Here is a 13,081-nt window from a genome sequence, read left to right as displayed (position 1 = left end):
TCCTCCTACAGACCAAGTTAAAATCAGGTGCGTGCTTAGTCGTGTGGCAGCCCTCCTACAGACCAAGTTAAAATCAGGTGCGTGTTCAGTCGTGTGGCAATCCTCCTACAGACGATGTTAAAATCAGATGCGTGTTCCGTCGTGTGGCAGTCCACCTACATACCAGGTTAAAATTAGGTGCATGTTCAGTGACAGCGAGTAACGCTAACGTTCGCGAACGTTTTAAATGGTCTCCGATACTGTTTGACCGGCCTCGGTGGCGTCGTGGCAGGCCATCGGCCTACAGGCTGGTAGGTACTGGGTTCGGATCCCAGTCGAGGCATGGGATTTTTAATCCAGATACCGACTCCAAACCCTGAGTGAGTGCTCCGCAAGGTTCAGTGGGTAGGTGTAAACCACTTTGACCGACCAGTGATCCATAACTGGTTTAACAAAGGCCATGGTTTGTGCTATCCTGCCTGTGGGAAAAGCAAATAAAAGATCCCTTGCTGCTAATCGGAAGAGTAGCCCATGTAGTGGCGACAGCGGGTTTCCTCTCAAAATCTGTGTGGTCCTTAACCATATGTCTGACGCCATATAACCGTAAATACAATGTGTTGAGTGCGTCGTTAAATAAAACATTTCTTTCTTTCTTTCCGATACTGTTTGTAGGATTACAGGATCAGTTTTTACCGAACTCGTCTAAAGCATCTTATTACACACTGATTAAATCAAATATATTCCAGAGATACAAAACCCATTGGTTACCATTATTACACTTTCATTATCTTCCCACTGAAAAAGGCGAAAAAAACAACTTTTGACAAATAGAATGTTTTCTATGTACTAACTGGTGATGAATTCCGTTATATGAGGTGTGTTTTCTTTTTTAAAAGAGGAAGAAAAAGACTTGCTTGTCTAGAAAAATGTTAATAAATTTAGAATGGTATTTGTCTGTAAATAAAACAATTTAAAAGGTGTTCTCAGAAAGCAGGCAGTTTTCTGTTTCAAAAGATGAATATTCATAAGTTCTATGGCTGAAATGTATGTTTATACGATTTTATTTGTATATACAATGTTTGGTTACAAATGCAAAGAAGAACCGATAGAAATACACGTAGTCGGTTTTATGTTTTACTCATTTGAATATCTGATGTACATCATCATCATAACGAATGTGCTATCTTGTCATTTATTTACTTATATTTTTACAGTGTACGTCATATTTGTTGAATTACGGCCAGAGTGTAAATAAAGTTCAGTTCAGATCAGACGTGGCCATAGACCAGTCTAGCTGAACTCAGCCCATATGTGGTGATCAGTATCAGACGTGGCCATAGACCAGTCTAGCTGAACTCGGCCCATATGTGGTGATAAGTATCAGAAGTGGCCATAGACCAGTCTAGCTGAACTCGGCCCATATGTGGTGATCGGTATCAGACGTGGCCATAGACCAGTCTAGCTGAACTCAGCCCATATGTGGTGATCGGTATCAGACGTAGCCATAGACCAGTCTAGCTGAACTCAGCCCATATGTGGTGATCGGTATCAGACGTGGCCATAGACCAGTCTAGCTGAACTCAGCCCATATGTGGTCATCGGTATCAGACGTGGCCATAGACCAGTCTAGCTGAACTCAGCCCATATGTGGTGATCGGTATCAGACGTGGCCATAGACCAGTCTAGCTGAACTCAGCCCATATGTGGTGATCGGTATCAGACGTGGCCATAGACCAGTCTAGCTGAACTCAGCCCATATGTGGTGATCGGTATCAGACGTGGCCATAGACCAGTTTAGCTGAACTCTACCATAACTTCTTTTGGAATCAATATTGTGCAGAGATACGATATTGAATATGATAATGGAATGTTGTTATGGCTTTTATTATAACTTAAAACCTTTTTACGCTGTTTTGGAGAATTACAGTGAGTAGATTAACACATTTTAGGAAACACCCCACTTCAATGTTGTTGTTTTTTTAAATTAGTCTGGTCAGACCAAAGTTCCAGACTTGACGCGGCGATAATATATATTTTTTTCTTTTGGTTTTTTGTTGTTGTTGTTTTTTGTTGTTGTTGTTTGTTGTTGTTTTTTGTTGTTGTTGTCCCTGACTAATAAAATCTTTTAACGACAAAAACACCCACATAGTTTCTTGTTTAGAATATCAGTGTCTGTATATTCAATATTTTTCTTGTCATCCTTATGTTTGTAAGTAGCCCAAACTGGATTTGATATGACAATAATTTCATACGTACGAAAACAAATGTATTTAGGGAACAAAATGAAGTTTGACCTGGTACAAAACATACGACGATCAGAAAAAATGGTGTAGTCAGGAATGTATGTGTGGGTGTGTGGGTGTTGGGGGCACCTACATTGGCGTGTGTTTGGGGACCACAATGTCCATGAGTCATATTATGAGGCGACAGAAAAAATATAAAACGTGGTGGAGGAAACAAAAGGTGTGATTGGTATATCAAAGACCGTGGTATGTGCTATCCTGTCTGTGCATATAAAAAAAATCCCTTATTACTAATGAAAAAATGTAACGTGTTTCCTCTCTAAGACTATATGACAAAATTACCAAATGTTTGACACACAATAGCCGATTATTAATAAATCAATGTGCTCTAATGGTGTCGCTAAACAAAACAAACTTTAACTTTAAGTTTTATCAAGCAAATCAAGGGTTATCAAAAAAAAAAGAGAAAAAAAGAAGAGAAGAACTAAACAATAAATGAATAGTAAACTAAGATGTAAGCCGATGCAATGTTTAATAATCGATTCAGTTAAAACAAACAGGCTGTTCTATAACGGAAATACGGACTTAATGAGTTTTGTCTTGTAATAAACTACGAACATAATCCGCCAGTGTTAGGTAACTGGATCATCTGTCAGTTAACGTACGCTATTTCGATCACCTGGCTAACTTACACCTGACTCTGTTTTCTCGTCTTTCTTTTGTGATAGGTAATATCGAGTAACCGCCAGTCAACAGGTGAATGACAGTCATGTTTAAAGGGACATTCCTAAGTTTGCTGCACTTTTTAAGATGCTATTGACTAACAAAGACCTTTTAACGATTGTAATTACATACCAAATGTATTTTTCTGCATAAAATATTAGTGGCTGTATATTAAACGTGTTTCTGATTGTTCTAATATTTGTACTAGGTTAAATTTCATTTTATTTCCAAAAATGTAATTTTTTCGTACGTACGAAATTATTTGAAGACAAAATCCAGTTTGGGCTTCTTACAAATATTAAGACGACAAGAAACATATTGAATATACAGACACTGATATTCTTAATAAGAAAATATATTTAATGTGTAAGTTTAATCGTAGAAATATTTTATTAGTCAGAAACATCTTACAATGCAGCAAACTCAGGAATGTCCCTTTAAAAATACATTGAAGTTTGGAAAACAAAATTTATATTTGATACAAAAAAATGAAAAAGTGCCTTTTTAAGCTTAAAAGTGCCATTGTGTCTAGTTTGAAACCTATTAAATGTTACTGTGCGAAACTGACGTAGCCAGGATTTTATATTGAGGAATACCCACATTAGAGCAGCCCCAAGTTTATCCAGCAAACGTTCGCGTACTATTTGATTGGTACCTAACGTAGCCATTTGGTTTACTGTGAAGCCTATAAACCAGTCTAGCGGTTGTTTTTCCGCTCGGTCTGGTTGAACGCATCATGGGCGGATCCAAGGGGGGGGGGGGGGACCAGGGGGACGCGTCCCCCCAAAAAATTGTTCAAGTGCCCTCAAAATGTCCAAGTGCCCTTTTTGTTTGTAGAATTTTTTTTTTTTTAAGTAAACAATAATTATATTGTAGATAAATGAAATCAAGATTTTCGTGTACATGCGCAAGCTTGCAGATATGTGTCTGTGTTATTGAGTCTCAATGGGGCCCCATTGAGGTTCTAACGCGAGTGACGCCAATTTACTTCATTATTGCTAGTATATTATGACGTAGAACTGTAGGAATTCATATTAATTGTAAATATCAAAACTTGTAGTAAGGTGCCCTTTTGACGAGTCAATGTGCCCTTCTTTTTTGGTCCCCCCCTAAAAATATTTCCTGGATCCGCCCATGCGCATCCCTGGTGTATGCGTGCGTACGTGCGTGCGTGCGTGTGTGTTAGTGTGTGTTAGTAAAGAGGTGTGACGGAGGAACTTCGCTCCTCCAACCCACCCCCAATGGTGCATATAAAAGATGGCAACTGTACCCAATCAGGGGTAGGGTGTGAGGTTGGGAGATAGCCCGATTGTAGCCTTAGCTGCGACGTGTAGCAGGATCGATTGTCCTCAAAGAATTTAGGGTTTTCCCGTTCTAACCAGTGTCTCACGACTGGTACAAAAGTTTGTTTTGTTTAACAACACCACTAGATCACTTTTTATTTATCAATCATTGGCTATTGAAATGTCAACCATTTTGTAATTGTTACATATAGTCAGATAAATTAAACCCGCCACATTTTTTCATTGAGTAATGGGGCGATCACACTGGCCCGAATGAGCTTCCGTTTGTTTTCCGTATACGAAAGTGGTGTGATTTTTTAAACTGGTCGAATGTCCCTCCGAATGTGTTTTCCCCAATGTATCACCGAATGCTTTCCGTTTGTTTTCCGAATGTTTTCAGTATGGTTTCAGAATGCTTTCAGAATAGACCGAATACTTCCCGCATGTTGACTTCGAAAGGTTTCCTTTCCGAACGCTTTCCGTATGCTTTCCGAATGCTTTCAGAACACGGCGAATCGACCTAGAATGGACCGAACTCTTTCTGCATGCTTTCCGCACGCTTTCCGAACGTTTTCGGCTTACTCTGACGTCCGGCCGAATGCTTTAAGAACCGCCCGTATAAAGTTCGGAAAGCATTCGTCATGTTCTAGGTCCATTCGAGGTGTTCGGAAAGCATACGGAACCCAGCATCTCCAAATTTTCATTCCGAATGCACCAAGAACTAGACGCATGCTTCCCGAACGTTTTTCGTACATGCCGTATGCTCCTAGAATGCTTCCCGAATACTTCCAGAATACACATGGACACCACATTCGGATGGTCGATGAAAATTATTTTGAACATGCACAACAAATTTTTGGAGCTACCGAATGCCATTCCGTATGCATTCGTACGGAGCCGAACAGCCAGTATGCTCCTAGAACACACCGAATGCTTCCCGAATATGATCCGTTCGCTCCCCGAACACCCAAATTCCTATTCGGAAAACAAACGGAATGGCATTCGGGCCAGTGTGATCGGGCCATAACAAGGGATCTTTTTATATGCACTGGGATGGTCCGAATGTCCGACACAAACTTCAGCCAATTTCCACCTCCAGGGCCGTAGCTAGGATTTTTTGTTTGGGGGGGGGGGGGGGGGGGGGCAACTGAGTAGTTAATAGTCTAAAACTCCTTAAACGGTTAAGGAGAGAATTTTCTTTAAGTTTCTATAATGTTTTCTGGCCCTGACCTGTGATAACATTTTTCAAACAACGACTCACTTCTATTCATATAAGCGAAAACAATCAGTCATGAATGTTTTGTTCTTTAACAAATATCTTTTTTAAATCCAGAATATATTACCATAGACATAGAAAAGAGAAATACAAATCGAAAATCAAGTAATACGGGGGGGGGGGGAGGGGGGCAGGGGGGGCAGAGGGTGTTACAAAACGATTGAGTATAAAATTACAGATTTTGCGTAACGTAATTGCTGATCCCCTCCCCCGCCGATCATAACAAAAGACTGTGAATGTCAGAAAATCCACCTTCACAACCGCCCCCACACGAGCAGAAACAAACATATAACACCCACGCTTTCAGTAAATACCGTACTGATTCAATTAATATTTAACTGGCTTCACATCATTACTGGGAAGGCAACAGTCAGCCTTATATTATATTATACTGTCTGTAACGTCCAAACTATCAAATACTATAGCGTCTATTTCCTGCACTCCTCCAACTGCCGTAACCGATATCTGGTGTAAATCTATTTATCATATAAAAAGTAGCATGTATCCAATAAAATAACAGTGCATGATATGTGTCATATGACATTCAATACTAGAGTACATTGATTAATTAATAATCGTCTATTGGATGTCAAACATTTGGTAATTTTTGACACATAGTCTTTTAAATAAACCCACTATACACACACACACACACACACACACACACACACAGACACACAGACACACACAGACAGACAGACACACACGCACGCACACACAGAGAGACACACAGACACACACACACACACACACACACAGAGACAGACAGACAGACACACACACACACACACAGACACACACACACACAGGCACCCACATACACACAGAGACAGACACACACACACAGACACACATACACACACACGGACAGCCACACACACACACAAACATACACACACAGACACACACACAGACACACAAACATAAACACACATACAGACACACAGACACACAAACATACACACACATACACACAGACACACATACACACACACGGACATACACACACACATACACACACATACAGACACACAGACACACAAACATACACACACAGACACACACACACAGACACACACACACATACAGACACACAGACACACACACATACACACACACGGACAGACACACACACGCATACATACACACATACAGACACACAAACATACACACACACACAGACACACACACACAGAGACACACACAGAGAGATACACACAGACACACACACAGACACACACACACACACAGATACACACACAGAGAGACACACACACACACATACACATACACAGACACACACACAGACACACACAGAGAGAGACACACAGAGAGAGACACACACAGACACACACACAGACACACACACACACAGAGACACACATAGAGAGACACACAGAGATATACACACACAGACACACACACAGAGAGACACACACAGAGAGACACACACAGACACAGACACACAAACACACGGATCATGCTGGGGAACTAATGTTTATCCGATTTAGACAGGATCCGGTGTTTAGAGGGTCGCGTTTTAGAATTTATAAAGTTCGAGCCCATGAAACTTGGCCAGTTATGACAGGATTCCGGTTTGTTCAGGGTCCAGTTTAGACAGTAGACAGGTTTCACTATATATATTGTTTCAGTTAGCAGCAAAGGACTTTTTAAAGAAAGAATATCACCTGGTATTAGGAATTCAACACAATTAAATTTTACAAAAAGCTAGCTTATATAGGGATTATAACTGACCAAATATCCGTATAACTCTGTATTAAAGGCACTACACCACCATTTGTCGTGTCATTACTAGTTGTTTTTAAAATTTAGAAAATATTCTTCATTAAAAAAAAATATATATAAAATACTGAAATGTCTTTTCAAAAGTTTCTTTTGTGATTACAAATAAATTGACCTTTGTAGTATTTAACTGGTTTGAAGTTACTTGTCGTATTAGTAATACATTTAACAGCTGTTCAAATGCTATACTGCCACTTTATTTTTTGATATTTCATAAAAAAAAAAGGTTTATAACCCAGACCCGGGGGAAGAGGGCGGATGATGTGCATCACCTCAAACCCCCCCCCAATACCCCCCCCATCCCCATCCCACCCCACCCCCGTCACACTCGACACTCGAGAACGAAAATGTATGGGCTTTTTTGGCCTTACTCCATATAAATACAGATAAAAATCTGGCTCCACCCCACTCCACTCCACTAAAGATTGTACCCCAACTCCATCTCTCGTTCGTACGGGTCTGTAATCGTCTGCTAAGTTTTCCGGATTTTTGTTTTATTGATTTTGCTTAGTTTTATGTAGGTAATAGAAATCAAGGATACTACGCAGTCGACTTGGGATGGGACATAATCGTCACGTTTATAAAATTACACACTTTACAAGAAGATATCTTGACATGTTATTATTACTGTAACATTATTAAATATGACAGACATTTCTTGTGTTCTGTTCCAGTATACAGCGTAACCTATATAGTGACTAACTGACTGGTTCCCTATGTAGTCATTGGGTTTAACGTGTAGCGGATTAACCAGACTAGCGAATATTTTGGGGGGTTTTCGCTTCAGCCAGCCGTTTTTCGCTAAACAGTTGCAAACGTTAGCGACAAATGGCTGGCTGAACACAACCCATATCCCCGTATAAAAGGGAGATGTTTGATCACGGTAAATACGACTGCTATTAAAAACTCAGAAAGAAAGTAAGACAAAAAAAAAAGATAAGAAAGCCAAGTTATTGTTTATTTAAGTTATTTAAGTAATTCGTTTTGCGTAGCGAGGCGACAGTCGACGTTAAAGAAATAACCGATGTTTGTTCTTTTATAGTCATTAATACTAAATTAAATGATGTTTACTGCGCAAAAACAATTCTCAAACATCTTCTGTAGCCCTGCAAGGTCGTACCTAGCCATAAATAACTGGGGTGGGGGAGGAAAAGAGGGGAGGGACAGTGAACAAATGTCAGGATACAATAATATAGGGTCTTCTCCAGTTAGATAAAAAGGACACTTTTAAACTGAAGGTGAAGAGCTATAATTCGGCTAAGTCAAAATCACTCAAATAGCTCCTTAATAGCTCCTTAAAAGCTTCTTAAGTTTACTTTCGATGAACTGGGCGGGATCTTATATGCAATTTTCCACAGACAAGGGTGGGATTTAGCTCAGTCGGCTGAGTGCTCGCTTGCGGTGCTTGCGTCGCAGGATCGAACCACCTCGGTGGATCTATTCAACTAATTGGTTTTTTCTCGTTTCAACCAGTGAACTACAACTGACCAAAGGCCGTGGTATGTGCTTTCCTGTCTTGGGGAAAGTGCATATACAAAATCCCTCGCTGCGTTAGGAAAAATGTATTGGGAAGGAAGGAAATGTTTTATTTAACGACGCACTCAACACATTTTATTTACGGTTATATAGCGTCGGAATGTATTACTGAGGAAACCAGCTACATTGTTTTTATTAGCAGCAAGAGATATTTATATGCACTTTTCCATAGACATGGCAGAACATACCACGGCCTTTGAAAGTGTCCACTGAGGAAGTTTCATCCATCGACATAAGCACCTCGGGGCTAAGGTCAACCAGAAAAAACGTCCGCTAGACTAGTTTATGCGCTTCACGGTAAACAGCGTTCGCTTGATGCGCGGTCGGTCCAGCTCCAGCCAGTGCACCACGACTGGTATATCAAAGGTCGTAGTATGTGCTATCCTGTCTGTGGGATGATGCATATAAAATATCCCTTGCTGCTGATCGAAAAGAGTAGCCCATGAAGTGGCGACAGCGGGTTTCGTCTCTTAATATCTGTGTGGTCCTTAACCATATATCTGACACCATATAACAGTAAAGAAAATGTTTTGAGTGCGTCGGTAAATAAAACATTTCCTTCCTTCCTTCCTTCACGGTAAACCAAGTGACTACGTCGGGAACCAATCAAATAGTTCGCGACCGTTAGCGAAACGTTCGCTGGCTGAACTTGGGTCAGGTGAATGACCTACCGACTGAACTAGATTTCACCCTCTCAAATAAACAAATAATAATAATTAAAAAAAAAAAAGCAAGAAGACAATAATGAGAATGCCAAAGTGTTTAGTGAAGTAAAACCGCATGTGTAATGAGAGCGCAGATTAAAGAAACAGAGGGTTTGTTTTCATTTCGTCATTCAAACTGAATTAAATGGCGATTTTTGCGAAAAATCCATTCTTGAAAAAAGAAAAGAAAAAGAAATAAAAAAGAAGAAAAAGAAATCCAAATGATTTAAGTAATTAATGTTGCGTTATGAGGCGACAGTGGATGTTAAAGAAACAACCGATGTTTGCTCTTATATCGCCATTCAAACTAAATTACATGATGATTATTGTGCACACTTTTTTTCTTTCTCGTGGAGCTTGTACTTAACCACAAATAATTGGGAATGTTTGGGGTGGGGGTGGAGGGGTATTAAAAACAGTTAGGACTCAGTAACATAAGGTCTCAGTTAGACAAAAAGCGCATTTTAAACTAAGAAAGGACACTTTTTCGTAATTGTATGCCGCAACAGCACTTGTTGCCACTACCCCCACCCCACACGATACGGGTCTGCCCTGGAGGAAACAGGAAACAGGAAGTGATCACAATCTGATTAATCCACCAAGGTGAAATCGATTCTACGAAATATCGCGCATGCTCTTTTCCATTAAACTGCAGATTCATGTTGAATGTTAGGTAACTATAAATAATGTAGGCACCAAAAGAGACTGCAATAAGGGATGTGGGAGGGGTAAAGAATTTTTTTAATTAAAAAATAAAATAAAATCAGGAAGCCAACCTGTTTAGTTAAGTAAAATGTTGCATGCAATGACATAGCAGTTGAGGTTTAAAAAAGAACAATTCAATTTTGTTCAATGCAATTGTTTATTCAAAGTATTTTAGACCTCCGGTCCATATTGCAATGAATGTATTACATTTCGGTGTATAGTGCACATGTATAAAATATGAAAATATAAAACAGAAACATATAAATATTCTTATACAAAATTTCATCTTTTCAGTATTTTTAACAAAGCTGCCAACATATATCATTTTCTTGTTTATTTTTATCTTTGAAAAAAAATCTAGACTCCACAACTTCCGTGTTACAGTATAAGGTCAAATATGGTTTCTTTGACAGTATAACAACTTCAATGTTACAGTATAAGGCCAAATATGGTTTCTTTGACAGTATAGCAACTTCCATGTTACAGTATAAGGCCAAATATGGTTTCTTTGACAGTATAGCAACTTCCATGTTACAGTATAAGGCCAAATATAGTTTCTTTGACAGTATAGCAACTTCCATGTTACAGTATAAGGCCAAATATGGTTTCTTTGACTGTATAACAACTTCCATGTTACAGTATAAGGCCAAATATGGTTTCTTTGACAGCATAACCCAAGTATTCCAAAACGTTCCTCAAATTTCGCACCAATTTAAAATAGATATAATTTTGGTTGGCAACAATGCATTTATTCACATAGATGTATTTTAAACATATTTTCTGTACCCTTTAGTTAAAGAAAGAATTATAATTTTAGGCATTAAAAGTAAATCAAATGGTGATTTATATAAAAAAGAAATCATTGTTGATGCAATTTGGGTAGGTGTATTTTCAATAGACCATATTCACATGCAGCCTTCGATTAATTATTAAACTGGCTAACAAGACATGAGTGGTGTATTGACATTAGGCCTGTAATTTCTAGTATTATTTTAATAATAATTATTGGTAATACCCGATAATTGTATTTAATGAAGTTTTGAAATGTATTTTATGTTGAGATAGTTTTTGTTTTAGGATCAGTTCCATTGTATAGTATACGTTAATTATTTGTGATACAGCGTAATACATAATAAAATTAACAATTTAGAAATACGTCACTTCCTCTCTTTGTTTGTAGCTTGAGTCGGATAGACATGCCCGACAGATTATGGGTAGAAGATCAAGAGTTGGAGCTGTTTACCGACAGTGCAGGAGGTGAAACTTTGGGATTTGGGATCTATTTCCAAGGAAAATGGGCACATGGCACATGGCCACTACAGTGAAGTGATGGGGGGCGTCTCACAGATATCACTTTTTTAAAAATTATTTCCAGTGGTCGTTGCTTTAACACTTTGGGGATCTCAGCTAAAAAAAACATGAAGGTTTTGTTTCCTATAGATAATAAGGCAGTAGTTTATATTCTTAATAAAAACACTTCTAAATCGCCTCCTGTAATGCGATTAGTTAGGCGGTTAGTCTTGTTAACACTGCAGTACAACATTCACATAAGAGCAGAGCATATTAGCGAGAGAATTAATGCAATATGTGATGCAATTTCTCGTTGTTAGTGGAACCGGTTTCATTTGCTGGGTCCTCATTCCCTGGGAACGCCAGAACCCATTCCGGCTTCAGTGTGGGATTATTGAATCAAGAATACTGTCGTCTAGTAAGAATGTCTCTAGCAGAAAAAAATTTGGAAGACTTATTAGTGTGTGCTAACCAAGTTTCACTCTTTCCGGCTGGAATATTCTCTGCAGACTGTTTGGCCCGTCACGGTTACGCATGTCGTGCAGTTTATTTCTTATTTGTCACTAAAACGATTTTCCCCATCAACAATTCAAGCCTATATTATCACGTTATCTTATGTACACAAAATACAAAATTTAACTGATCCAACCAAGTATTTTATTGTGCAGAAATTACTGGAAGGCGTTAAGCGCTCGCATAAACGAGTTGACATCAGATCTCCGATAACATTAGATATGCTGGAACGTTTATTAGAAGCCTTGCCATTCGTTTGTTTTTCGCATTACGAAGTTGTATTGTTTACCGCTGGGTTCACAATGGCATTCTTTGGATTTTTACGAGTAGACGAACTTACTGCTGAAAATAAACATGACGTTTCCAGAAGGGCATTTGACGTTGACGATGTCACTATCTTGTCTGATAAAATTAAACTAGTATTACTTTCTTCAAAAACTGACCAACGGGCACTTTCACAAATTCTTTACATTGCACACAACAAAAATCCGCGGGTATGTCCAGTCGCCGCACTTCAGGACTACGTGCTCGTACGTTCAGTTACAAAGAACGGACAATTTCTGATTCATCTCGATGGAACTCGCGTTACCCGTTTTCAGTTTTCGTCAATACTACAAAAACTCTGAAGTTTCATAATGTGGCGGGTGTGACAATTAGGTCACATATTTTCAGAATAGGAGCCGCAACGGAGGCTGCAGTGCGCGGTATTCCAGGGGAACCTATTAAACAGTGGGGGAGATGGCGATCCGAAACCTATCTCGGATATCTCAGACAGAACAAGATTGTGAAGTCATGATTATTCCATATTTGTTATACATTGTATTACCTATTAATGTTTATGTTGCAGGACAAACTCGATTCAGTGTCTAGATAATCGGGTCATCTATTCCCTATTGGGCTGGTCAATATGCTACTTATCACCCGGGTGGTCTCAATCTTGGCTTCTCCCCTTTTAATGTTAACATAGAGTGGAAGACAAAATGAGGTATGAAATGGCACGAATTTGACAAATGTATTGATACACAC

Source organism: Gigantopelta aegis, chromosome 9 (genome assembly GCF_016097555.1).
Source record: "Gigantopelta aegis isolate Gae_Host chromosome 9, Gae_host_genome, whole genome shotgun sequence".
Lineage (NCBI taxonomy): Eukaryota > Metazoa > Mollusca > Gastropoda > Neomphalida > Peltospiridae > Gigantopelta > Gigantopelta aegis.
This window is presented reverse-complemented; position numbering follows the sequence as displayed.